The 17207-nt window shown below is 41.7% G+C and overlaps 1 non-coding gene across 1 annotated transcript in view; it reads right to left on the reverse strand.

Annotated features, from left to right (window-relative positions):
- Positions 1-758: 758 nt before the first annotated feature.
- LOC107212341 overlaps positions 759-17207 on the reverse strand; it is a 56198-nt gene continuing 39749 nt past the window's right edge. Inside the window, exons 2-3 of the transcript XR_001524429.2 lie at positions 6186-6373; positions 759-5457 (exon numbers count right to left, since the gene is read on the reverse strand). This is a non-coding gene — a transcript (uncharacterized LOC107212341). The remainder of the gene's footprint in view (positions 5458-6185; positions 6374-17207) is intronic.

The following is a 17207-nucleotide window of genomic DNA, read 5'->3' on the forward strand; positions in this document are numbered from 1 at the left end:
AGTGATGTAGCCCTAAGCCAGAGTTCTGAGTTCCTGCTCCCAGGGCACATGGCAACATGCAGACGTGTCAGTGTTCCTGGTGGAGATGCAGGCAGGGCATTGTCACAGATGGACGAGTGTCTGTTGCTGGTGTGACAGATGAGCAATGGATCTAATTATATAACTGGAAGAGGAGAGCCATCTTGCACTCTTCTGAGGTCTAGGGAAGTCATTGCAAAGCTGCTGTGTAGTACAAGGAGTAGTGTAACATTAGCTGCTCTACAGCACTGCAATACATCACGCACGTACCCATTTCATGGCCACCCTAATATATGTCACTGCCTTTGCTTGCCAGTCCATCACTTGAAAAAAGGGACAGGAGGTGTAAAAAGCCTCAGTCACATAACTGCACTGAGAGTGTAAGTTTCACACAATTCATACAGAGAGCAGTGAACTGTAGCAAGGACTTATATTCACTTTCCCTTGACTGCTCAGCTGCTATTCATAAAAGAGCATGGAAAAACAATTCCAGCTGACTGCATGTCCTAATGCATTTGTGTTCCTGTAATCATTCTGTTTCATCTTGATTATAACCAGAATGCGTAGAGCAATGAGAGAGGGGGAAAGGCAGCAGAAAGGAAGCATATTAGCATATATGCTAATATATGCTATATTAGCATATAGCTATATTATAGCTATATAATAGATAGATACTAATATATATATACAATGATATATATTAAGGCACATGGAAAATGACATGATTGGTGACAGTCAACATGGATTCATTAAGAGCAGGGTGCCTGACAAATTTGGTGGCCTTCTACAATGGGATTACAACATTGGTGGATGAGGGAAGAGCAACAGCCATAATCTAGTGCACAAATTTACAATGTCCTGTACAATATTCTTGTCTTTAATCTGCAGAGATGTGGATTTGACAGATGGACCAGTTGGTGGATAGGAATTGTGCAGACACTGAAATAGCTGCAGTCAGCAGCTCAATGTCCAAGTGTCGAGCAGCATGAGTGGCATCCCTCAGGGGTTGGTGCTGTGACTGGTGCTGTTTAACAACTTTGTCAGAGACGTGGAAAGTGGCATTGAGTGCACCCTCAGCAAGTTTGCCAGTGACACCAAGCTGTGTGGTCTGATTGACATGCTGGAGGGAGGGGATGCCATCCAGAGAGACCTTGACAGGCTTGAGAGGTGGCAATTCACAAAACACAATACACAGTGGAGTGATGGGCATGCAGAAGCATGCACTCTCCTAGCTTTCACTGTGCATGGAAAAGCTGCTAATGAGATTGAGTTATCCAATACAGTCAGCTAACTACGTTACCCTTGGGCTGCAGAGGCGTTTGAGGTTTTGCAAACCTACAGTTTTTCCTTTTATGAGAAATGGCTATATGGAACAGGCAGAAAAACTGATTATATTTCTAATCCTCATAAAAAGTGTTTTAAAGAAACTATCTATAGATATTAAAAGATAGAATTTTTACCATATTTTTTTACTCTAGCTTAGCTAACAGATTTCCTGCCGCTTCAGTATTGGATCTACATATCCTAGGACATAAGGCACTGCATTGTTAGTCAGTGCTTAATGACCTTCTGACCTGAATGACTTTTATATTTCCATCTGAATTCCCCAAGGATAACCCTGCCATTTGGTCCTGGGTGTAAACAGATCATACAAGAGGTATGTGAAGGACCAGTTGTGTAAAGATAAGGATGTGGCTGCATGGATCAAAAGCAGCTTACCTCCAGTAAGGAGGGGTGTCTAGGGTGCTGGAAATGTGTCTGGCACCTTTAGCTGTGGTGGGCATTGCAGGGTTACACAGAGTCTACAGCAAATCAGTGTGGTCACCCATTATCACATTCCTGAGTCCAAGAAAGCAAGAAATTCATCACTGCAGACTTGTTGAGGATCTTGCTGCTGCTCTGCTGTTTTTGACTGTCTGTACAGGCACACTTTCATATGTCAGATGCCTCAGCAGGGCAAAACAGAGACATAAGCACAGCCTACTTGTGGAGTGTATATCTGTCATGGGTCACACTTTCTTTTTTTCCCAGGTCTTACACTACTCTCTTCCTCTTCATCTGCTGATAACAGTTTTCAGAAGGTTGAAGCCCTTGGACTGCTGGTGTGATCAGGAAGAATTCATGTTTCACTAGTGCTTTTTATTGGAATTGTTGATTATTATTATCTGCAGCATCTTCTCGAGTCTGTGGGCCTTTTGTGCCCTGCAGGATTTTTGAGAAAAAGGCTTTGTAAAAGTTTTGGAAACAGGACTCTAGACAAAATTGAATGTACAAATAGGCTTCTAAAATCTTCATCATGACAACTCTCAAATTCTTAATCTTGGGCTAGTACAGCTCCTTATGTGCTAGGTACTTCACAAATGCAGAAAAAAGCCCCAGACATGTTTTCTTGATATATCTGGCACCCAGGCACAAAGATTTTGTTTCTTCATTTTTGTATCACTTTAATAAAGAATTTTAAGAAACAAGTAAAGGATACACCTTTGAAATTGGAGCATAGACTGGAATAATGCTCAAGTAATAACGCTCAAGTGTAAATCTGGTGGTACCTACATACCTCAGTAGACAACTGCCTTGGATTAAAGCTTTTCATTTCTAATAGATTTTCTCTGGCTATGCTTGCTACAAATCTTGCCCTTGAAATGAATCTAACTTGCTGGGACTTAAAAGGAACCTACACATATTATTTTCCAAAATCCCATTACATTTTAATAACATTTCTACTTCTAACGGACTGTGGTGTCTTGAAAAGCTCAGCTTGAATTCCCAATTTCCAGTGGTGTCACTAAGTCAATGCTATCACAGAATCAAATCTATGGTGATTCCTTCCAGAAAGTTGAGTGTTAATTTTAATTTTTGTTAGCAGATCCTGTCCTGCACTTCAGTGGTTTAGGACTTCCCAATTGCTTGGCTTGTTTTTGTTTTTTGGCTTGTTTTCATGGTATTTTTTTTATCATCCTTGATATCTCTGAATATAGAGTGACACTCATACTTGACACCATGAAGAGGAAAAATTGATGAGTCACAGCAGCTCCAATTTCCCACCTGCATCAGCAATGGAGAAATATCCAACTAGGAATAACCATGTACTTTATAGTCAGCTTTTCCCATTCCTATCACCCTGAGCTACAGGTATTTTCTAAACTGCAATTTGCAAATGTGCAAAAAAAAAGCCAAAACCAAAACACTTCAAGTTTTAAGTTATGAAGGGATAGTCAAGACACGCTGTTCATCAGCCATCACCAGAACTGTCCCTTTTCCTGGCCTCTTCCAATCAGCCTGAGTTCTATTTCCCTTTGTTCACCACCCCTAAGATGGGCTGGAGGAGGATGCTGCAGTCTGATAAGGTCATTGTATCTCACATGCATTCCATGGAGTAATATTACTAAGGTAAAAAATCTTTTACCTCTTTTACATTCCCCTGATATCTCTGCTGGGCTCCCAGGAGAGCTGTATACAGATGTTTTGAACCTACAGATGTTGGTATGTATGGTCAGCCTGTAATGTATTTCTCACAGGCTGTCCAGCACTACATAGCCAGACTTGCAGTGAAAGCTCAGTGTGGGAGTGGGGGGAGCTGGAGCAGCTGCTGTGCTTGGGGTGCTCCAAGGCTGGAGCCTTGCCAATGGTGGCTCTTGCCAATGAATTCACCAGAACTTTTCAGGATTTAACGTCTGGGAGATAGAGGGTGGGATTACTGCAGAAGGGGAGTGAGTTTGGACTTCACAGCACATGGGACTGCAGATCTGTCCATCTCTTTGGAATAAAATCATATCAGTGAGAATTTAACTGGGGTTAAAATCCTCACTATTTATACAGTCATCACCAACCCTTTTCTCTCTACATTTTAATTGTCTTTAGCTGTTCCTATCTAACTGTTGGAGAGCATTTGCATGCCTTCCTGCTTTTAAATAGTATGATAAAATATATGGACAGCTGAGGTTCTGTTGTGCTTGCAGCATTTCTGGTGAATACACATACAGATATATGTTTGCTGGATAAATTCAGAAATACCTCAAGGGCATTGTCACAGTGGGAGACACTGATTTCCTCAGGAACACTCTGCTGAGCACTCCTCACTGGAACATTCTGAGGATCCTTGGCTCAGCTCTCTGCTCAGCATTGTGTGGTCTTTCCCTGACAACATCTCCATTCATATTTCACCAACATTTCTTTTGCACTAAGTGCCTTGCAAGATGTGGGGAACACTTCAGAGCCCTTGCCCTCTGATGGACTGTAAGGGATAACTTTGGAAGGATGTGCAACCTGGTCCCAGGGGCCATCCTTTTGGCCATTAGCTTTCACAGGCTGTGGTAAGGCAGGACACTGTTATACCTGCACGCACGAGGCCACCTCTGTGAGGGTGAGCATCACTGCCAGAGGAACCTGGTTTCTATCATGTCACAAGTAATTGCAGATTTTGAACCCACAGTGTCATGGTCCCTGTGTCCAGAACCCTTTCTAGGTTCAAGGACTGCCCCTGACCCCTGCTGAAGCCTGAGGACTGTCATAGCAATGGTGTCCTTCTACTTTTGCTGCTTCACAAAAGCAGAAGGAGCTCACATGTCAGGGCAGGAAGGTGCTTGTCCAGGCTCATGTTCTCCCAAGGGACTGATGGGTGAGGTGGCCTTCTGAACATCCAGGCAAACAGGGGGCTGGAGCCAGCCACGCTCCAATGGGCAGTTGTGCAGAAACCCTTCTCCTTCACCCACTCAACTCAGCAAAACTGCAGGCACTGGCTCCACACCATGCTCCATCCCACCACTGAAGAAATTATTACAACAGCTCTATGCCATCAAATTAAATTAGCATTTTTCACATCTAGGACATCACACTTGTTGGAGATGGAGAGGTCAGAAAGTGACTCGCTCACAAGGATTCATCCACTGTGTCTCACCTTCCCACCTCCCACCTTCTCCCAGTGGGACTGAGGGAAAGCCCCTGGTGCCAGGCTGGGAGGCTGGGGACAATCACCTCCAGGGCAGCCAGCAACTACCTCATAATGACACAAGAATGGACCAGGTACTCTGTCTTCCAATTAGGGACATAACTCGGGCTCTACACTTCCAGCCTACTATTTCCAAACATTTTACTGGTTGTCTGTCTCTCACAGCTGAGAGCAGACTCAGGATGGCAAATTCTGATTGGAGTCATCTTCAGTGTGTACTAAAGAGAGTCAAAATGGTGAAGGGTGACCAAAGTCATATTTGTAGCAAGTAGAACTAGGAATATCACTTCAATGCAGAGTAGTTAGAAATCACAATAGTTTCTGTCTTGTGGTGAGCTGTGTGGTTTGCTCTCAGTGTACAAGGAGCTGCATTGACTTGGCAGTGGTCTTCATGCTCTTCTCCCTTACTCTGTTATCTTCCTGCAGCAAGGGAAGACTCTCCAGGTACATGTTCTAAAGGGTTCTTTGCACTTCTGCACACATATTCAGTCCTGCAGTGGGGATAATAAAAAGTGAATAGAAAATTAACATGTTTGTAAATGTTTTGTTAAAAACAAAGAGCAATATGTAAAAGCTAGCTTTCACACACAGATTCAACTCAGATACTATGGAGCCGAAAGAAGTTGAAATACTAACCCAGAGCTAGAAAGTAAAATCTACCCTATATTATTTGATCTTTTTTCCCTGACTGGATAAGCTTCTGAAAACCAATTATTTTAAAAAATCAAAAATCAAACATGATGCTTCTTTTTGTATAATGATCTCTGCATTACTGGGTTAATCATGCCAGAATCACTTGCAAATTATCCAAACATACCTGAGACTGGATAAATTTGCCAGAAAATATGAACTATGATTTTAATATAAAATTTAATGAGGGAGAAGAGAAACAAGAATTTAAATATGGGAAAAATACATGTTGGCTTCTAAAAAAAGTTAAAGTGTAATATTTAGGTGAAATTATGGGTGTTTTTTCCCCTACAGATAATAACTCTGTGGCAGAAGCTGTTGATCAGCTCTTGCAATGTTTCATGGCTGTGGTGATAAGAGAACGGTGAAACAGCCAGGTCCTTTTGAGTCTGATGTGTAACACTGTCACCATCTCAAGCTCTCTGTTTTCCTCTTTGAGGTTTTCCTGCCACCTTGCTTTAAAACACAAGCTTTAAACTGGAGTTGTTTGGTTACTGTCAGACATTGTGCCCAAAGAGAAATGTTTTACCTTTTTAGTTTTTATTTCAAGCAGCTGTATTCTTTTAAAGTTCATACTTTTTACCATCAGCTGTGGTTGCAGACAGCCAGTTGATTGTCAACAATTTCTTACAGCACTGATTCATCTCTCGGTGTCTTTTCATTTTTCCATCAAAAAGTATTTGAAAGTAAAAATGTTGACCAATTCTATTGTGTTCTCTGAAACATTAAAAGAACAGTGGTTATGAAGTCTTATAACAAGCTGTCATGTCTTCCTTTCTTCAGCTTTTGACCACAGATGAGCTCACTGATTAGGATGCAGGATTTGTGCTGTTAGATGAATATAGGAAAGAAATCAGAATGCCTGATGCCACAAGCAATTACAGTAGGAAAAGGAGTGAGAGAAAGAGTGAGAAAAAAATATTTAGGGTAATAAATGTAGCTGTCTTTGGAAGAAGCCCCTCAAAATCATAACAATACTTACTTTCAGCTGCAAGAAAATTGTAGTGCTATTTCACTGGCAGTGGTATTTCAGATCAAATAAGCTCAGGAGTACTATTTAAACCTGAGTCAGTAGTTCCCCTTCACTGTGTGTTTGGCTCACCTTATGGAAAGGCTTTCAAGTGTGCAAACTAGCTTCCTTCTGGATGAAACAGAACCAGGAGATATTTCTCATGAATTCACCAATGTCTCTGATGGGTGTTCATCCTTGGGGCCAGACTGGATCTAGTCTGAGGGAAACTGCCTTGAAATGGGAGAAACATGGGTTCCCACAGCTCAGCACTAAAGCTTCTGCACAGACCCATTCCAAGGCGGTGCAGACACAGTCTATGACTAAAGAAAGGTGGCAGAGTACTCCCTGAAATCAGCCAACACTGTAATATTCAGAAATCAGATACCTACAGTGAGCTATTCTATTCTATTCTATTCTATTCTATTCTATTCTATTCTATTCTATTCTATTCTATTCTATTCTATTCTATTCTATTCTATTCTATTCTATTCTATNTTCTATTCTATTCTATTCTATTCTATTCTATTCTATTCTATTCTATTCTATTCTATTCTATTCTATTCTATTCTATTCTATTCTGCAGTGGCCCATCACCATCCCTGAAAAATCCCACTGTCTTCCAGGAGCACTTTAGTCAATATGAGTAAAGTTTGTCAACATTTACACCGGGGATAATCAAGAGCTTATTGTTCCCCAGCTCTCCAGAACTGAACAAGAAGCTGCAATAATGAAATTCTCTTATTGATTCAACTGATCAAAATGTATTTGCATCAGTAGCTCAGGATAATTGGAGCACATTATAACAAAACAACTGATTGGTAGTATAATGCTGTTCAGAATATAAATACAAAATCCTTTCATGCATTTAATATTTCCTTTAATCACTATCTTGGCGCCATCTTCAATTTTGCTGAACGCCCTTCAAGCTGGGAAGCCTGAAGCTCTTTAAATCTGTTCTTATATTTACAGACCCTCTTAGACTGCCTGACAATGTGAACTTTTAACTTTGAATCAGACTGAAAATCAGTGTGAGATAATGCTTCTTCTTCCCTGTCCTCTGTTAGGACATTACTTTTTATTTGTTTCCTTAGCAGAGAAACAGAAGGACTTGACAAATGTAGAACTGCAGCCTTTTCCCTCCACAATGCACTAGTATGGCCTCATTTCCAGACTTAGCTTGGTTGCATCGTGAAGATTTCTGGTGCAGGGAGCCCCACACTTCTTCAGGCAGCAAGTATGGAAGACAAGGCAGAAAAACCTGCTTCTCTGTCCCGAATTCCCCAGACCTTAGCTGCTATTCACTACTAAAAGGAAACCATCTATTTTCTTTTTGCAGTACCTGATCTCCAAGAAGACATACTTTTAAGAAGCAAGACAAAAAAAAAAAGTGTCAATAAGGTACTCCTAGTTTGATATTTTGTAGTTAGGCACACTTGTACCATTGGAAGAACAGATGTTGACAGCAGGTCAGATAGACATATGGAACATATAAAATATGGTGTGCAACCAACAGATACCAGCAAGGTTAATAAGATTGAAAATGCAAATACGCAGCCCTTCAAGGGCCAGCATAGTTCTCCTGAGTGTTACAAGTGCTTAAGTCTTGCTGAAGGTAATTAGAGTTGAAGGTCCTCTGAATTTTTCAGAAGATCTAAAACATTTATCTTTGGACCAGATTCTTTTTTGCTAAGGGAAACTGTTCCTCTTTCCTCTTCTTGGTAACTTCTCTGGTTTTGTCACAGATTTCCTCCCTTCTCACCTTAATCTCTTGAAGACAGGTTTGCACATTTTGCCAAATCAGTGAGCAAGATCAGGAGAATGACAGATCAGACCATATGTCAAGAATCTCTCCAATAGTCAGTACTATAAAAATACACCTAGCTTTTTGGATGACGCTTCATAATCTTTCCTTCAAGGTTGTAATTTAGTTTTTGACAGGAGCAATCACATATTATATCTTAAAATCCCACTCATGTATTCACAGATACAGTGAGATTCCAAATTATATTAGTCCATTGAATTAATAACTAACATAAGTGTCTGTTGACATTGTTGGAATGCATTGTAAATTCCTTCCATATCAGAAACATTGTGAATAAACTCAACTCTAACCCTAGAAAAGTGCTGAAAAATTCTGTGAAAGCAAATTGATTTTGTCTCTGCTCTGGAACGGGTCCCTGGTGCACCCATTAGAGCAGAAGCAAGGCTTGCCAAATAAGCACTAAATGCCTCAAAGAGCTATCCATGATGTCCAGTTGAGCTTCCTCTGGTACTTGTTGGCACAGCAATTATGATCAAACTAGGCAATTTAACTCAGATTGTACACAGCATGGAATAAGATCCTATATTTATACAGATTTACTTGTTTGTAGAAGTGTTCCTGAGGTGAATAGAGAAATTTCCATATGGAAGGTGGAGATCACTGTGTTAAGAAATGATGTTTCTCTGATCTGAGGAGTTTTATTTTTGCTTTCTGCCTAGATCACTGAGCTCTTGACAGTCTTCTTGCAACCATACTCAGAATTCTTACCTGTTCTTGCTGCCCTCATGCAGAATTTGCTATCAATTGTAAAATCACAAAGTGCATACGTATGTCAAAGGAACCCCCCACATTAGCTCTTCTTTTTGTGGAAGCACCACAGCTCTTACCCATAAGAAAGTCAACACATCTGTTCTCCTCAGTATGTGACAATAATGCAAATTGAGATTTTGCTCATAAACAGAGAAGAAAACTGTTTTGATGTTGTACAGAGTTCATTTATGTCACCTACAAATGGGCAGAAACGTGTCATCTGTGCTCCCTTATGTTGTTCAGATGAGACACAGAGTCTATTTTTTTCTTCTGCTGCTTGTTTTTACCTTAGCAATATGAAAAATATGTCAAGCTGAGGCTGGCCTTGGATTGTCTGAAGTCTTTTAAGTTCTCAGGGGTGAATCAGCACTGCTTGCCTGTCTTGCAGCTCCCATGGTTTGTGTTTTTCATGTTTAGTCAGACTGTGGGCCCAGTCCCACAGTGAGCTGCCTGTGAGCAGATGACTGCTCCTGTATGCAATTCAGGTGGGGAAAGAGCTTGAGCACTGTGTGCATCCTATCATGTCCCAGAAGATTTGACGTGTTCCTGTTCCCTTGTCTAGAAGAAAGCAATGACACGGTGACTGCCAACGTGTTTGCTGTATCTTACCCACAAATATTCATCAGTTCTGTAACAGAAAGCATTCAAACAAGCAGCTTTTCCAGGAATCAAACCCAGAGCAGCAAAACTGCTTCCAGGACTAGCTCTAAGAGCAAGTAAAAGTTTCATGGCTAAGTCTATGACAAAGAAAAGGCCTCTCTCTAAATGTGTAATATTGGCATCTGATGATGCTAGCCCTGATAATGTCATTTTGCATTTCCTGTTAGAAAAGGCTTTGAAGGTGCAACTCTGAATGCATCTGAAAATGAAACAATCTATTGCCAACCATAAACACCTGGCATTTCAAACTTAAGTGAAACAGAGGAAATGCAAGTTGTTAACAAAGACTTCTCCTGCAATATGGTTAATGATTACAGTTAAATGTATGTCAACAAGGGTAAAACAAAAGACTGTCTTAAATGAATTAATAAAGATTTAATTGTCTGAATCAGGTTTTATTTACTGGAGTATTATTTGTTACAAATTCTGTTTCATTTTTGCTCTGTTTCCAGCAATCAGTGTCATTCACAAAACATAGGGAAAACAAATTTCAATCTGAGCAGAAAACAAAACAACCACCACCAACAAAAAGTAAACAGACAAAATCCCTGGAGTTTTTCACATATCAGAGATTAACAGGCTGTACTATCCACTTTGCCTTTTAACACCTCTTCAGCTGTGTCAACACTTACGGATGCAAGGTTCCATATCCAGAATTCCCTCAAGCTTCAGGTTAGCTAAATGCAGACCTGCAGTTTCAGTCAGGGGGGCAGCAGCCGGACCAACAGGGTCCCAATCTGAGCCAACTTGTTCTGTTGCCAGCTCCAGATAAGCAGTTACAAAGCTGTGTTACACAACTGGTAGTAATGGCTTTTCACTCTGTGTCAGGTGCTTACCATCTGGCCTCTTGCCTTTATGAGGTCTAACTCAGAAGAAAAAAGCAAAAGCAGCTTTGTGGTGGAATGGACTGTGGCCAAAATTTAGGGAAACATTTCTGAGCACACCTAAATTGAAGAGTGCAACTTATCCTAGTCACTTCAGGGAAGGATGAGCTTGCTCCCTTCACTGAATTGCACTTTTGGGTTCTGCAGAAAAAATTTAAGTAAGCTGTGCTTCAGAAGCTTATGGTATAGCAGGATGATGATGTAGCTTAAAGAAACACAATTCTACTTACAAGGAAGAGAAATGGCAAGACAATGTCTTGCTCCAATGCGTGTACTTCAATCTGTTAAAATTTTGGAAAGAAAGGACCACCTGTTTTCAGAGTGAAGTTTTAGTGAAATTCTCCTCCAATATTTTGACACCTTGATATTTGCATTTCTCTTGTCTTTTAAAAAAACCCCACAACTCTGTGTACTGAAACAAGCTAGCAGCAAACTTCTCACAGCTTTTGGCAGCTTGTATTCCAGATGGCCTGGACAAAACCATAAGATATTATATAAAAGACCCAATTCTAGAAGTCAGTGCATGGAAGATATTTCAGGTGATGACATGAAGATTTTTACCATGGCATGTGTAATGTCTCCCTGGGCTGATATCATCAGTTGCTAAACTCTTGGTGGGTTTAAGCCACATTCATCAACTTTACTATTCCACTTAGCATCTGTCTTGCTCTCCTAATACATACTGCTAACCAGATGGCCTCAGAAAACACAGCCATGTGAAGTCTGATCCCACTTAATTCTTACACACTTCATGCTTTGGACATTTTTGGGTTTGCATCAAAACAAGGCCTCATCAAGTAGCAGGAAAGTAGAAGTTGATTCAGTCCACAATTGTGGCCTTGATGTATATGACTGAGAAAAGACAATGATGTCTCTAATACACAACTTTAAAAACCTGTTTGAATGGGAGTACAGCTGTGCCAAATAATATTTTCAAGTATTACAAGGTTTTATCTTTTATTATAGCATGAGAATCCATGATGGAGGCTTCTGAGGATCAGAGTACATAAAAGTCTTGCTAAGCTTTTCATATAAATGACTGTAATATGATCCTTTTAAAGGAACTTCTACATGGTTAAAGCCTTCTAGTCATTGCCATGCCCTTTGTAGAAGAAAGAGCATGTTTCCTTTTCTTATCTTCCTTTTTTGAGGGATCTTCTATATCTGGGTAAGGAGGGATTATGAAAATAGGTGTATGGCTTTTCTCACTACAATTCCTATGCACTTCTTTATACTAAGACCCTATTTAAAAAGACAATCTGTTCAATACCTAGAGCACAAACCCAATGTTAGGCCAAGGTACAGCTTGGTGTCAAGACTGAGAGCAACCTTTCATTCAGATGAACCATGGTATTTGCTATTCTGAAATTGATTGGACAGGACACATGCTTGCCTGTAATTTGTCAAAAAGCCTTGACAGATAAATGTATAGTTAGAGGGGATGGCAATCAGCAATTGGAAATTCTGCCCTACCTCAGTCCATCATTCTGCAGCCTCTAAGTCCAAGAGGCAGCTTCTGGCGGTTTGCAGGTGGATGTCACCGACAGACATGAAACTAATCAGGCTTAGGAAATACTCCTAAAGTTTGCTTTTTTTCCCCTCACCTTGGAGAACCTGAGAAATATTTTAGAATGAAAATGTGACTTGACACCTTGCAGAGGGAAATAAGCCCTCTCCGGGTATTTTTCTCCTGCTGATCCATGATGTGTGCAGTGATTCATGCACAGGCTTAGAAGTGTCAGGAGCTCTTTCCACAGATGTCTGCTCCTACAGCAAACAAACTTGCAATGTGATTGTCACCCAGCACACCGTCTTCTTATCCTACTGGAAAAAAATGCAATCAGGGGCAGCATTGGTCAGGGCCCTACAAGATTTGTTGTGGAGTAGCCTCATTTGCACCAATGACTCCTGATTTATGCCAGCAAATGTGAGTATAGAATGAGACCCTTTTGCACTAATTTAACATCCTTCCTGCTGCGATGTTTTACCCATCCTGGGTCAGATGTGCAGTCAACAAGAGTCCCACTGGTGCTGTAGCAAGCAGTTCGGGTGGAAATTCAATCTCTCCCATAAGACCTATGCTGAAGACTGCCAAAATGAGCCTGAACTCTTGGAGTTCAATTCACCAGCTGTTTCTGAGGGGATGCTGTGGTGCAGGGTCATATAAGGCAGCCACTGGAAATGGCTGTCCTCAAGGTACCTGGAATTTATCTTCAGAACACGGCATTTAGGAGGACCAGGTCATGTATATTTTCTTCAGTCTCATGTGTGTATTCAGTCATTCTTTAGGACTTCTTTGTAAAAAGATCTGCATCTGTCCTGTGAAACCAGGTTCACTTTTGGACGTGCTGTAATTGTGAAGCATCTGCACCTCACAGTCATTTTGTTGAACATCTTTCTGCTTTTGTAGCACAAACATCAGAAAGCCTAAGCTGCCCCCTTCCCCACTGGGGAAACTAAGGACACCTATGAGCATTTGACATTTCAGTCTAATCCAATTTACATAAGGATCTTCATCCGCTGTCACAGGGCAGCAAATTCACTAGAGTTGCTCCTGCAGGACTACGGGGTCATGCTTTGTGCAGTGAGAGCAATGTGTTGGCAGCCTCAGGGGAGAAACATCCACCAGAAAGTGCAGAGCTGAGGCTTGGTCCTCTCTGACTTGCGTGGGTTGCACCAGGGTAGCTCTCTAAGAAATTATGGAAGACAATTGCAAAGTGGGTCCATCCTTTTTACCTCGCTGCTACCCACCAAAATCTCTGAGCCGTATGTACTGAGGCCAGTGAGAGGACAAACACAGCCCTTAACAACATTTTACCCTGCACTCTCTCTGTCTTACCAGTGTCTGACCCCGACCATGACGTTACAAAACATGTCCAACCTTGGGCAGCTCTCCCTCTCCTAAGAACCTGGATGTCCAGGGACCAAGCTGTGTCCCAGGGGCCAGCTGGTGCAGCATAGCCCATGTCCATGCAGCTGTCTCATAGCACCACCCATGATGGCCACATCCAAACTCTGTACACAGAGCCCTCCCCGGTCCATGCTAACCCTTGGCTGTGCCTATGGTCAAACCCCCGTGGGGAATATGGGACATGGGCTGGGACTGAAGTCCATCTCCTGGCCTGGTTAGCCTGCAAGGAGCACAGGAGGAGGAGAGAAATGGAACTCTAGAGATAGGGTTCTTCCACTCCTGTGGAAGATATCCTGTTCCAGCTGCTTGGGAGTACTGAAGATGTGGAAGAGTGGGAGCAGTAGGGAGTTCCTTGCTCCTTCCCCAACCAGCCAGTGGGATGGTGGCAGAGCACTGGCTGAGGATACTTTGAGCCTGTACATGAATGGACATGAATTCTGCCCCTACCCTTTACCCTACCCAGGCTGGCAGGTGCCAAGGGTGCAGGAGCAGGGTGCACACATCTTGGGGGAAGAAAGGAAGCGGGAAGTGGTGGGGGAGACCAGGGAGCATCATGCTCTGCCCACACTCAGGCAGGGAGAGGGCAGGTGTAGAAGGCACTTGGTAGATGTGCCTTCCTTACGCCTATGCTGCTAACCCTCTCAGTCCCACCTTGTTCCTGGGTTCCTTGTTCCCTATAAATGACTCAAGGGAAGTAGAAAGACAACCGTCCCTGTGGCCTCATAGCAGAGGACCACAAACCAGCCAGACCATTTCACCAGAAACATCCTCTGTGCCATAGTCCAGCCTCAGCTCTGACCTAACAGCCAGCAAGGAGGTGTTGGATGGATGAACATACAGTGCCTCTCATCCACGTCACCACTTCCGATATGCTTTATCTGGTGGGACCATTTGATCCACCACTGGTCTGCTCTTTATTAATTGCACATGGACATGGAAGATTGAACAATTGCAGCTGTCTTTGGATATGGTGGCTTCATTATCTGGTTGGTTTTATCAATGGAGCAAGAAAAATGTAGGTCACAAAGACACTGGTTCCCTGAGGTGTGCCCATCAATGACCACAGCTGGCAGAAAGCTGCGGGTTAATGTCCACTGTCTAGATGGATCACATGCAAAAACACAGCCTAGAAAGAAATGCTCTGGGTTCCAGTTGTTTTTCATTCTCTGTGGGTTTGTAAAGATAAATGGGGTTCAATACTGAATCGAAGTAGATTTTCAGGGGGTTTAGACAAAACAGAAATTCTCTGTTAGCACTGCCAACCTACATTTATTCAGCTAACAAACACTGTTCCTGAAAAAACTGTCAGATAGGGCTGTCATCTGAATCAAAGTAAATAAAGAGGCTGCCAAATTTGCCTAAAAAATCCCAGTAATTGCCTGTGTATTCTTTATTTGTGTCAGGTGATGGGGAAAGCAGGGAAAATGAGAAACGGGGCATTAAAAGACAGCAACAGAGAGACACTAAGATAGTTAAGAAAAACTATAATTAATGTCAGTGCTGAATAATAACCTATTCAAAGGAAAATACATATTTTAATTTACAGGATGATTTGATCTCAGTACCATTACAAAGAAGCTCTCACCTGCTACTAATATTCTTCTAAATTTTCAAGATTATTAATGATATGAAAGTATAATAGAAAATGTATGAATCAGATGGCTTAATGTTGTGGTTTAACCCCAGATATTAACTGAACACCACACAGTCCCTTGTTCATTGTCCATCCAGTGGGATGTCAGGAAGAGAACTGGAGGGGTAAAGGTGAGAAAATTAATGGGCTGAGATAAGAACAGTTTAATGATTGTAATTAAAGGAACATCAGTACTATTATTATTATTGTTATTATTATTATTATTACTACAATTACTATTATTATTACTACTATTATTACTATTATTATTACTACTACTATTATGTATTGAAAAGGAAACGAACAAAGAGAAATAAGTCCAAAAAAAGACTATGCAAATGAAAACAGTTTGTCACCACCAACTGACCAATGCCCTGCAAGTCCCTGAGAAGCAGCTGCCCTCTCACCACTCTTGCCCCCTAACTTTATTGCTGAGCATGACACCACATGGTCTGGGACATCCTTTTGGTCAGCTGGAGTCAATTGTCTGGCTGTGCCCTGTCTCAGCTCCTTGCACACCCCCAGCCCACTCTCTGGTAGGGTGGGGTGAGGAACAGAAAAGGCCTTGGCTCTGTGTAAGCCCTGCTCAACAATAACAAAAACATCCCTGTGTTATCAAAACTGTGTCCAGCATAAATCAAAAACACAGCTCCATAGCAGATACTGTGAAGAAATTTATCTCTTCATTTATTTTCTTTTATCCAGCCATAACCAGCACGCTTAAATACAACTTGCACAATAGAAGGCTACGGAAAGATTTTAATGAGCAAATGAGCTTTGATCAGCATGTGGTGATTTCTGGAACATGACAACATCTCTGCCAACAGCAGATGCAGGGCTGCCAGAAGTAAGTGCTAGACAACCTTGGTCTTCACTCTACTTTTAGGGAACTTACTTTCCCCAAAATATGCATTTCTTATACATCCTTGCCCAGGTACACATTCTCAAAGTGAAGCCCAGACTATTTCTCATAGGGAAACACAAACAACAGAGATGGATCACAGGATAACAACAACAAATGAATGGGACTTCTGAAGCCTCTGCACCTTTTAGTGACAACTGCAATGCTCTCAGGGCCCAGGAGACCATAGCATGTAAGGTAACTTTTTGTTTCTACACTGAGACTGTCTTTGAAGCACTGGCTGCAGGGAGATGGAGGTTCTGAAGAGGGAGGATGAGCACATGAGGCTGGTAACCTGCTCAGCTAACACTACCAAAGTCAGAAAAAGAATACATGTAGAGAATGAATATGGCATAAATCAGAAAATCACTTCCACTGGTGGACTCTAGAAAAAGAGTGTTTTTTGGCAGGTGCCACACAGTTACTCCTAGTACTGTTGGCATCAGTTGTGACGTCTCAAGAAACATAGGTAGCCTCAAGTGCTGGCTTTCTGGCACAAATTGCCTACTGCTTACTCTGCTTACTCCAGACTGAGTACAGCAGAGCACAGATCATTTCCACCTGCCCAGATCTGTTTGATCCTTTTATTGTTAATCAAATATCTGCCTGATAATCCTGCCCTGGTGTCTTGGCCTAGAAAGCTAAACATTTGGTCTCCAGTAGATGTGAGAAATGGGTACTGCTGGCAAAGAGATCTGAGTAGGCTCTGGGAGTGCTGCTCCAGCTCTCTGCCCCTGCAGCTCTCACTGCTGTGTGGGGTCTGATCTCAGGGTCAACACTTCCTAAGGTTTCTCTAATAACGAGAAATAAAATATTTGCCACTTACAAAATTTAATTTTAAAATATTTTTAAAAGCCCATTGTTTTAAAAGGAGTAAAACTCTAGTTTTTCGGTCCCCATCAACAAGGGGACAAATCACTATGTGCTTTATTCTGCTTTTCTTATGAGCTTTTTTTTTCAATGAGCTACTGTCAGCTT

The sequence above is a fragment of the Parus major genome, chromosome 1 (genome assembly GCF_001522545.3).
Source record: "Parus major isolate Abel chromosome 1, Parus_major1.1, whole genome shotgun sequence".
In the NCBI taxonomy this organism is placed as follows: domain Eukaryota; kingdom Metazoa; phylum Chordata; class Aves; order Passeriformes; family Paridae; genus Parus; species Parus major.